Source organism: Podarcis erhardii, assembly GCF_964252035.2.
Source record: "Podarcis erhardii genome assembly, chromosome: 10".
Taxonomy (NCBI): domain Eukaryota; kingdom Metazoa; phylum Chordata; class Lepidosauria; order Squamata; family Lacertidae; genus Podarcis; species Podarcis erhardii.
Window position 1 is genome coordinate 34,715,032 of NC_138500.1, and position 11,065 is coordinate 34,726,096.

General features: G+C 43.8%; 1 protein-coding gene across 6 annotated transcripts in view; it reads right to left on the reverse strand.

Annotated features, from left to right (window-relative positions):
* CNOT4 (CCR4-NOT transcription complex subunit 4) overlaps window positions 1–5,656 on the reverse strand; it is a 53,679-nt gene extending 48,023 nt beyond the window's left edge. For 3 of the 6 annotated variants that reach the window (XM_081878619.1, XM_081878621.1, XM_081878618.1), the window contains exon 1: window positions 5,398–5,656. The gene's annotated coding sequence lies outside the window, so the exon portion shown is untranslated. The remainder of the gene's footprint in view (window positions 1–5,397) is intronic. The other 3 variants (XM_081878622.1, XM_081878620.1, XM_081878623.1) reach the window with 2 other exon arrangements.
* Window positions 5,657–11,065: the final 5,409 nt, after the last annotated feature.

Consider the following 11,065-nt stretch of genomic DNA (forward strand, 5'->3'; position numbering starts at 1 on the left):
CTACAATGAAACCAGAGCTGGAAGGAAGTTCCACTGAGTACTTGCTGTCTGATCAGCCATTTGCACAGGTGGGTTTCTTGTTCCCTCACTGTGAATATATATAAAAATTAAATAAGATTGGCCTGTTGAAAATTCAAATACAATTCATGCTCATAACAATATGCCTAAGTTAATATACCTGCATCTTTTTTTTAATAGTCAAGCTTCACTACAACAGGAGCAAATTTACAATTTACAGCTTCCACCTTGCATAAGAAATGCTATTCCTATGATTAAAATGCATTAGCCCCGCGTTCCTCAAAACATTTCTTTTAAAAATGATCTTAAATACAGTGGTACCTCGGGTTACAGACACTTCAGGTTACAGACTCTGCTAACCCAGAAATAGTACCTCGGGTTAAGAACTTTGCTTCAGGATGAGAACAGAAATTGTGCTCCAGTGGCGCAACGGCCGCAGGAGGCCCCATTAGCTAAAATGGTGCTTCAGATTAAGAACAGTTTCAGGTTAAGAACGGACCTCCGGAACAAATTAAGTACTTAACCAGAGGTACCACTGTACTGTATTTGCAATTCTGTTGGTTTCCCTGTAACTCTCTCCAAACTTCAGGAAGGAGACTTCCATCTTGGCCAAAAATATAATATAAATATATTTAAGCCTACATGTAAACATAGCTGCTTGTACTTAAGATGTTAATAAGAGCACTGCTGAATTGTACCAAAGGTCTATCTAGTCTAGCATTCTGTTCCCACAGCAGCCAACCAGGTATCTATGGGAATCCCATAAGCAGGACATAAGCACAATAGCACTTTCCCACTCAGAGTCCCCAAGTATTCAGGTGCATACTGCATCTGACACTGGAATATACAGTCATCACAGATAGCCATTGCTACCCTTTTCTGCACCTGTACATGCCACCCTATATGCTTGGACAGCAGCAAATACTGAACATCTTGAAATATTGTATCGATAAAATGCACATCATTCTTCCTTACTATGGCTTATCAAAGCTTGTATTTAAACCAGGGTGGTATCATGAATTAAAGAGGTCAATGAGTCAGATGAAGACACGGCTGCCTTATACCAAGTCAGCCCCAGTGTTGTCCATCTTAACTGGCAGTACCTCTCCCAAAGGCTCAAGCAGAGGTCGTTCCCAACCCTAAATTTAAAAGCCTTCTAACTGGAGACGTTAGGATTTAACCTGGGATGTTCTGTAGGTAAACCATGTGCTCTACCACAGAATAATAACCCTTCAAGAATGAGAAAAATCCCTTGTAGAAGCCAAACAATTACTTCCAACAGGGCAGAAATAAAGTTTAAATTAAATGTACAATGATTCTTGTGACAACTTTGCTTTATCAGATTAACACCACAGTATTTCAAGGATGGAATATTCTCAACCTGCAAATTTAAAAGTCACATTGGCAACTAATGATTGAGAGGGGCTATGTTTTGAGTCATGAAAGGACTAAAGGGCCAGCAATATTGGCTCTGTTCATACCTCACTATAATTGAAGCCAAGAAAAAGGCAAAAGGTTTATTAAGGCAAACATGCAGAATGTGGACAACACCATATTTTGGCATCCTGCTGCTATCTCAATCCCTGACTCCCACTAATATGCCATGAATAGGCAAGTAAAAATAAGCAGCTGAATATTGTCAAAAACTCTGCTCAAAACCCAGTTGCTTTTCATATTTGAGTGTGTTACAAACTGTGTCATACAAACTGGAGAGAAGAGGGTTAACAGAGTTATTTGCCCATGTATAGAATAATCCACATAGGTGAGCTAGTAGCTGGCCTGATAGCAGCCCTACACTACTGCCTCTTATCAGAAGCTTCTGATGCCTAGACTAGGCACCTGGAGAACAACTGCCCACTCCTAACATTTTTTGAGCTGTTAGATGCAGTATCTTCTTCTTCTCATTATTATTATTATTATTATCTTTTCGAAACTAATTACTTTTAGTACTTCAAAGCTGCAACCACATTCTGAAGAAACCACTATTAATGAACACAACAAATAGTCTGAAGCAAAGCTTATGAACTAGGGCTCTAGCTAAGTTGTTCAGCAACTGAATGTATCAAGTACTGTAGCACATTATATCATCAACCTCTCATGTACATGAGAGATTTTAGCAAAATTGGTTTTTCTAAGCAAGCAGCTGGGCAGTTCCTCCTAATTAATTATATTAAAACATTTCAATCATGTTAGTCAACAATTCAAGATATGTACTTGAGTCATAGTTTTATGTCTATGTATTTTACTGCAAATTAGTTCAGATTACCTAGAGAAGTACTGCTTTTCCCTTTCGCAGAAAGAGGCACCTACATTATTCCTATACCTGCAAATGAATGAATAACCCATACACCTTATGCACTAATTCTATGGCAAATAGGTTTCATGGTGACATCACTCTTCAAAATGCCCCTTCTCTTGGCAGGAAAGCATTCACTTTCCCTATAGCACCTTCTTTTTCCCATACCATCCTAAAAGAGAAATATTTGATGACTTCTCCAAATCCCAACTTTATGCCTCAATCTTCCCATCAATCAAAAGGGATAAATGCCACATATTATTTATGTAAGTGCTCAAGTCTACAACCCACGTAGAATTCAAGTATCCCCCACCCCCGTGGTGCACTGGAAAAAAGGGGGGGTAGCTCAGCCAGAAGAGCACAAGACTCTTAATCTCAGGGCTGTGGATTCGAATGCCACGTTGGGCAACAGATTCCTGCATTGCAAGGGGTTGGACTAGATGATCCTCATGGTCCCTTCCAACTCTACAAAACCCAGAAAAAGTAATAGGGCTGGCCATTTGCCTTTTCTACCTGAAGAAACATTCAAGTGTGAGTTTATGGGAAAGACGCATGAGTTGAACAGCATATATACATTCTGAAAAGATTTAATAATTAAGATATTCTATTATTTTTCCATATAAACAATTGCTTCATTCCAGCAGGACATTACATATTTGCAAATGGAATGAAAATGGTCAATAAGACCATCACCCTACAACTGAATTTGATTACTTTCTGCAGTAACTATGGATAGTAACTCAGACTTGTTCACACTGTGCAGTTCTACTGTTTATACATTACAGCACCTGCGTCAGAAGTAATTCTGGATGGGGGCATACAAAATCTTTATGTAGTATATTTTGGATGTAACTTGTATTGTGATGCTCTGCATACATTCTTCGAATTACATTTTTAGGAGCCATATGCTTCAAGAGAAGTCTCACGTTATGCAACTTTTTAAGAAGTCAGTGACGAGCTAAAGGATACATTGGTTATTTCACAATTATGACTGATGAGAAATGCAGAAGTTGTGTGTATTTATTCTTCTAACAAATTAGTCCAGTATGAATTGATTAGGCTCTCCCAAGACATATGGCTCAAAGATGCCAACTTAAACAACATGATCTGATACCTTTTAGTGTGCAACACTTTCTCTTAAAGAAGCCAAGAATAATAATGAAAATACGGAGTTATAAATGCCTTGTTCCATTCGTTGTGGCCCCTGTACCATACAGTGACAATTCTCTCTTAGAAGAAACTTTCTTTTTTTGACAAGGCAAGAAAGTTGGTATACAAATAAAAATAGTTACAAATGTCTAACTGTCAAACATATCTAAACGGATGAATGTGTTACTTCTGTTTGGGGGATTAGAAACTAAGAACTTCAGAATGATTTAAACCTGGTATAATGTGTTTGACTATCAAACCATATACAGTGGTACCTCGGGTTAAGTACTTAATTCGTTCCGGAGGTCTGTTCTTAACCTGAAACTGTTCTTAACCTGAAGCACCACTTTAGCTAATGGGGCCTCCTGCTGCTACCGCGCCACCAGAGCACGATTTCTGTTCTCATCCTGAAGCAAAGTTCTTAACCTGAAGCACGATTTCTGGGTTAGCAGAGTCTGTAACCTGAAGCGTATGTAACCTGAGGTACCACTGTATGAAGTTACTTGAACAAACGATTTCCTAAAACTACATGTTTTATGGGGACTGTATGAATTTGTTGAACCACAAGGAACAAGTACACCAGACATATTTAATAATTTGTTCAGTCGTTATAATTTCAAGAAATAAAGTCACGTCAATAATCATTTGCTCTTATTATTACTATCACCATGCTAACATGCCTATGGCCACAAAGGCAGTAGCTAATATGATCTGGATTTTTTTTTTAAAAAAAAGGTAAACACAGACAGTATTACAGCATGCACATCACCACCACTTCAATCTAAACCAATTTATTAGAAGTCACAAGCAGAACTCTTAAGCCCTTAAGTAGTGAAAGGTAGTGAAGCCAATTACATGCCAATTTCTAGAGCCCAGCTCCTGACTGCATTACTTCCTAGGCTTACATTACATACAATGTATGTCCTACACTAGCATAGATTTTCCTCCTGAGAAACATGTTTACCTTTAGTACACAGGGTATAGAAATCTGTCAGGAATTACTACCCTAATAAAAAAGTATGTGTGGAGTGGCAGGAGGAGGCGGGGAGAGATACATGAAGGAACCATAACCTCACTTTGAAGGAAGAAAGGAAATGCAGACCATGGAAGAGAAAGCGGTGAAAGGCCTTCAACCTTACTTAATCGGAGCATCCCACAAAACATAAGGCATGAGGAACTGACTTCTGTATAACGGGAAAGCCGTACGGGAACGTAAGAGGAAATTTTAAAAATCTAGGGAAATTCGAAATGCCCATCACAATAGGGCAAGAGGGGACACTTAACTGCCACCCACTACCAAACACACGTGCTGCTGCTGGAGAGGCTGGATACTCCCCTCCCCACCAACCACCACCTCTTTCAATACTGTGGAAGGAAGGAAGGAAGGAAGGAAGGAAGGAAGGAAGGAAGGAGAGAGAAACCTCCTCCTGCTCAGCACCTTATCAGACCCAAAGCCTATGAGCGATAGGTTCCTCCTGAACATGCACACGCGAGAAGCGGCGGCGGAGGGGTGGGGATGGGGATGCGAAGGAGGCGCTGCCCGAGAGCCCTCCGCCTCTCTTGACTCCCCAGCCCCCGCCCTGAGCAGCCACAGCGTGGCCTCCGCCTCGCTCCGAGCCCCCTCTCCATCCAGCTGGTCCCCGGCGCGAGCGGCCAGGCGCCGGCAACCCCTCGGACCACCCTTGCGCTCCTGAGGGAGGCGAGCCGGCCCTCGCCGCCCCCGCCGCCGCCGCCGGGGCAGGGGCAGGAGCCGCCCTGGCTGGCCCCAGCCCGCCTTCCCGCCCCTCCGGCCACAGGGAGCCCCGGCGCCGGCCCAGGGTCTGGAGCAGGCGCATGAGGGATGGCCGAGGCCTGCAGGCTCCCCGCGAAGCCTCCGCTCTCTCGTAGCTAGGCAGCCCCGGCTAGCGCTCCCCGAGCCCCGGCTGCTCACTCACCCGCCGCCTCGTCGTCCCTGCTCCACGGCGACCGGCTGTCTGGCGGCGGGGGCGGCGATACCCTCTCGCGCTCCCTTCCTCCCGCTCGCTCGCTCGCTCGCTCGGCTTCTATAGCAGCGGGGAAGGGGTCCGGGCGGCTCCTCCGACGACCTTTATGTGAGAGACGGGTAATCTCCAGGCTCTGCGCGCTCCGCTGCCAGACCGGCCACCATCTTACATTAGGGAGAGACTGCTTGCCTGCCCCGGACGCTGCTTCCAAGGCGCATGCGCACGAGCCGCCGGAGAGGCGGGTGCGGGGGAAAGGAAAAAGGTAGAAGGCGACGCGACGAGAGAGAGAGAGAGAGGGAGAGAGCATGACGGGAGTTGTAGTCTTTACTGGCGGGGGAGGGAAATAGGGCAGCCGGCGAGCGTGTCCTTCCCCGGGTTCAAAAGGGGATGGGTTAGGCTGCTGACGAGGCGGTCACACTGTCGCCCAGGAAACAGTGATAGCGGTGGCATTTAAACCGGTTTATTCCACATCAGTCAGAGGGACTGAGCTGGTTTAACGTCAGCTAGTGGTTCGATTGAAATGCTCCCGGTTCGCTTATCCACCCCAGCCCGCTTCTTCCGGCACACATTCCTAGAGAGCGGGAGCCTGCATTTAAGAATCCCTCCCCTTTTCAAAAGGATGCAACAGATTCCGATCATTTTAAGCACGGCCAGAGAGAGGGTCATGGAGGGATGGGGTAGGCAGTGCCATGAAGATTCATGATTCGTCGACTCTGATCGGCAAAAGCTTGTAACACAACAAAACCTGGCCCGGTGGCAAACAATATTCTTCGTTGTTCTGCTGTAACACTAACTCAGTTAACCCTCTGGGGATTTCCTAGCGGTAGTAATTCTTGTATGACACACAGATTCACCACTGAGACTTCTTCTCATATGCAACAATTACTAATTACTTAAAAATACGCACAGTATATTCAAGAGACGGGCTGTCACCCAGGCAGGGCCGTAGCTAGGGGGTGGTGAGGTGGGCCCCCCCCCCCCAGGGGCGCAGGCGATTGAGGGGCGCAAAATCGGCTTAAAAATATGTCCATAAATATAAGTATCGATTATTGCCTCATAAGAAATGGTTTTAAACAGAGGGTGAATTCAGTGGGTGGGGTGCGGGGTTGGGGTTGGAGGAGAGGCGGAAAGAAGAGCTAATTTGTCCGTGGCTAGGGGCGCAATCTGGCTGGTTCTGCCAGGAGTGCAATATTACCTGTCTACAGCTCTGCACCCAGGAGACGTTTTAACTGATATTGCTGTGCATTGCTCCCATTACAATATATTTACAGTACTGCTGATTTACAGTACTACTATATTTACAGTACTGGGGCTACATAGCTGGTTATGTTTGCACTGATGTAACTTTTAATTGTTTTACTTCAGGGTGCTTGCTGTGATGTATGGCTATTTTATGTTATTTTCGGTTTGTATTTATTGTTGCTAAACAACAGTTTTAACTGTGACCAGAGACAGATGCTCCTGGCGGTTTTTATAAGCACAAGAATATTTGGCTGTCTTCTGTAGCCTAAGGAATTTTAACACAGTATAAAGGTAAAGGGACCCTTGACCGTTAGGTCCAGTTGCGGACAACTCTGGGGTTGCGGTGCTCATCTCGCTTTACTGGCTGAGGGAGCTGGCATACAGCTCATGTGGCCAGCATGACTAAGCCACTTCCAGCGAACCAGAGCAGCACACGGAAACGCCGTTTACTTTCCCGCCAGAGCGGTACCTATTTATCTACTTGCACTTTGACATGCTTTTGAACTGCTAGGTTGGCAGGAGCTGGGACCAAGCAACGGGAGTTCACCCCGTCACGGGGATTCGAACTGCCAACCTTCTGATCGGCAAGCCCTTAACACAGTATAGTGACATTAGGCTGCATGCCTTTAGCATATAATAAATTTTCCCTGTAATGGATCAGGTACTTAAGAGTATATTTTTGTCTGGATATATTTTTGTAATTTTTTTGTCCAAGGAACCTCTTGTGGTTGAGTGCCTTTTACCAGATCCATTTGGTAATGAGATAATCTGGTCACCTGTAGTGTATGCAAAGCAGTCTATGTGGATCGGCCCTTGGGCCTGATGGGGAACTTCCAAGATGGAACCGTTAGACTGCTTATGGGGACAGATAGCCAGCACCATATAAACCTCTGCTAAAATATATTCACTGGCTTCCCATATGCTACCAAGATGGGTTCAAGACTGTTGTGCTAATATACAAAACCCTGAACAACTTGGGTCCAGTCGATGTTAAGAACCACCTGAGTCCTTCGAACCCAACTCAATAATCGAAAGAAGCACTGTTGGTGGTCCCCTGTGTTATAAAGATCCAAATGACCAATTCTAAAAGTTTGGCATTTAGGGTCATTGGTCCTATGCTGTGGAATACGCTTCCAACAGAGATTTGGCAGGCATCCTCACATTTGACTTTCAGGCATCTCTTGAAGAACTTTTTATGCTGACACACTTATACAGCTGTTTAAACATTCTTGATTAGTCAGTCCTTTCAACGATTATTTTGTATTGTTTTTATAGTGCACCATGTTTTCTTGTATTATATTGTACACTGTCTTGATGTTTTCCGAAGTTTAGCAGTACAGTTGACTCTCAACGTATGTGGGGGTTATGTTCCAGGAATAGTGCAAAAAGTCAAAATTGCACACAGTCAAAACCACTCTCCCTGCACCTCCCAATTCTCTCCCAACGTGAGTGCAATGGTAGGTAGGATTGCCAATGGTTTTTTTGCTGGATGCCCACCTCCTTTGTGATCCCCCCCCCCAGTGAAGTGCATAAAACTGAATTTGCACAAGACAGAGCTCTGCATCATCCTTATCTCTCTATATGCCAGGGTTCCCCCCACCCCCCGGTAGTTGTGTTGCGCAGCTGTCAGTATGCTCACTGGGGCATCGAAGAGGGAGGACCAAGGCAAGAGTTGCTGTCCAGTAGAATGGTAAGCGAAAGTACAAATATATACGGAAAGTACAAAGTGCAAATAAAAGGCTGAAAGCTTATATGCAGGCATAGCGCATATAGGTATTCAGGGCAACATTCAAGGAGGTTGTCTTGTCACAAACATGACATCAAGCCAACATTGTTCCATTGAATTCACCCGGAGTGGGACAGAAAAGTTAAGTGTGAATAAGTTTTCTGCTTTCCAATTTTTGCAAAGAAGCGAGCACAGAAATAGAATCAGACCCTTTAGCAAGTCCCACATAATTGAATGAGACCTATTTCCTAGTAAGGGCATACATGCAGCAGTCTGTCTTACTGAAATAAATGGGATTGTTTCGAAGTAAACATGACTAGAACTGGGCGATCAAATTTACATCATAAGTCTTATACCTGTGTACTCTAAGGAAGCCTTGCATGTTTTAATATGGCTTGATGCTAGATAAATGTACTCAAGTCTGCAACCTTAATGTGTGAAAATAGACAAGTGTGCGCCTATATTTTTGGGTGATTTTATGAGCAGACCTTCTGTTCTGCATTATTTCCTATTACATTTGATCATTCTGGTGGTGAAAGCATAAATTGTTTCCATGGAAAAATAGTATTGTGAAAGTATTTAATGCATTTTCAAAGTATCTTAATGTGATTGTAGCAGCTGGAGGTTAAGAGTAGTCAATTTCATGTGACCAGTTATTTCTCTGCAGAACAATAACCCAAGCTGTGCAGAATGATTGTAAACAAATGGTATTTTTTCACCTGTGTGTTACTATATTACACTGTATTGCTTTGCTTGCATCAGAAATCTACTAAGGAGGGATTGAAATATTAGAACTATGGGTCTGATGGATGAATGATTTGAACAGGGCACCTTGGATTAACCATGTACACTGGCCAAAAGTCTGACTATAAATTTATAGCCTTAAAAGTTGTACCATCCAGTAGTGGTTTGCATACTGGTATAAAAGTGTATCTGGTACTACAAGGTCAATTCTCTTTTATTTTTATAAGGTAAAGGTAAAGGTACGCCTGACCATTAGGTCCAGTCATGACCGACTCTGGGGTTGCGGTGCTCATCTTGCTTTATTGGCCGAGGGAGCCGGCGTACAGCATGTGGCCAGCATGACTAAGCCGCTTCTGGCGAACCAGAGCAGCAGACGGAAACGCCGTTTACCTTCCTGCCAGAGCAGTACCTATTTATCTACTTGCACTTTGACGTGCTTTCGAACTGCTAGGTTGGCAGGAGCAGGGACCGAGCAACGGGAGCTCACCCTGTTGCGGCTGCCGACCTTCTGATCGGCACGTCCTAGCCTCTGTGGTTTAACCAGACTATGCTCCTGATCTTTCTGCTTTATTTGGGCCAAGTGGAGTTTCTGAACAAGTTTCAAAGGCAGCCACCACAATAATATAATTAGGTTACCAAAACTTGGATAATTGTTTCAAAGTTAGCTGTGTTCAGATATGGATGTGGTTGTTTTATAAAAGATGTTCTATGGCACAGAGGCCACCTATGAATCTAGTACATGGGTAGACAAACTAAGGCCCGGGGGCCGGATCCAGCCCAATCACCTTCTAAATCCAGCCCACAGACGGTCCGGAAATCAGCATGTTTTTACATGAGTAGGATGTGTCCTTTTATTTAAAATGCATCTCTGGGTTATTTGTGGGGCATAGGAATTCATTCACCCCCCCCCCCAAATATAGTCCGGCCTCCCACAAGGTCTGAGGGACAGCGGACTGGCCCCCTGCTGAAAAAGTTTGCTGACCCCTGATCTAGTAGCACCTCCAAATTATCTATCTGCTCCTTTTGGGGGCGGGTGGGGTGAGGCTTCATTCAAAACCTATTTGGGCCACTTAACTGGACAAATGAACTACTCATAAGCAGTATTTCTGCCTTAGCTGGATTAGGTTTGTTTATTGTTCCTCATTCGGTCCATTATTAAGTTTAACTACTGGTTTAGAATGTCTACTGGCTCACCTTAATTAGATGAGAGGTAACGTAGAGCTAGATGGTGGTACCTGAGCCCACATCCCCCTCAATGATTCTCATTTGTTTAACTTAGATCAGGGTTTCCCAAACTTGAGTCTCCAGCTGTTGTTAGACTACAACTCCCATCATCCCTAACTAGCAGGATCAGTGAGCAGAGATGTTGGGAACTGTAGTCCAAATACAGCTGGAACTCAAGTTTGGAAAACCCTGAAAAGATTTTTAAAAGCATAGGAGATAAAATAGAGCCTTGTGGATCTCCACCTAAACCCTTTGACCCAATGATACTGTATTTCATTTGCAATTGTAATACATTGAGAACCACAGGGAGAAGCTTGGGAGGCTCCTGGAATATATTCTTGAAGATTTTCCCTTGACAGACTACAGGATTCTTTAAATTCCTTTTGAATGAAGTAAGTGCAATGGCACTTGCCCACATTCTTCCTACTCTATCTTTGTCTTTTCCTCCCTCTGTAGTTTCCCCCACTGTTGTAGACTGTAACTGCCTAGTGGGCAAAAATTTGTCAATTTTGCCTATGCAACTCTGTAAAGCAGAATACATAAATATATACCATATACCTTTGTATACTTATAACCATGTACAAATAGTACACAATAAAATTTTAATTTTAGACACAGTGTATTAAATGGAGTATCCCTAAAGGTAAATGGTGCTTATAAGGTAGGAGAGATTAAGGCTGCAAT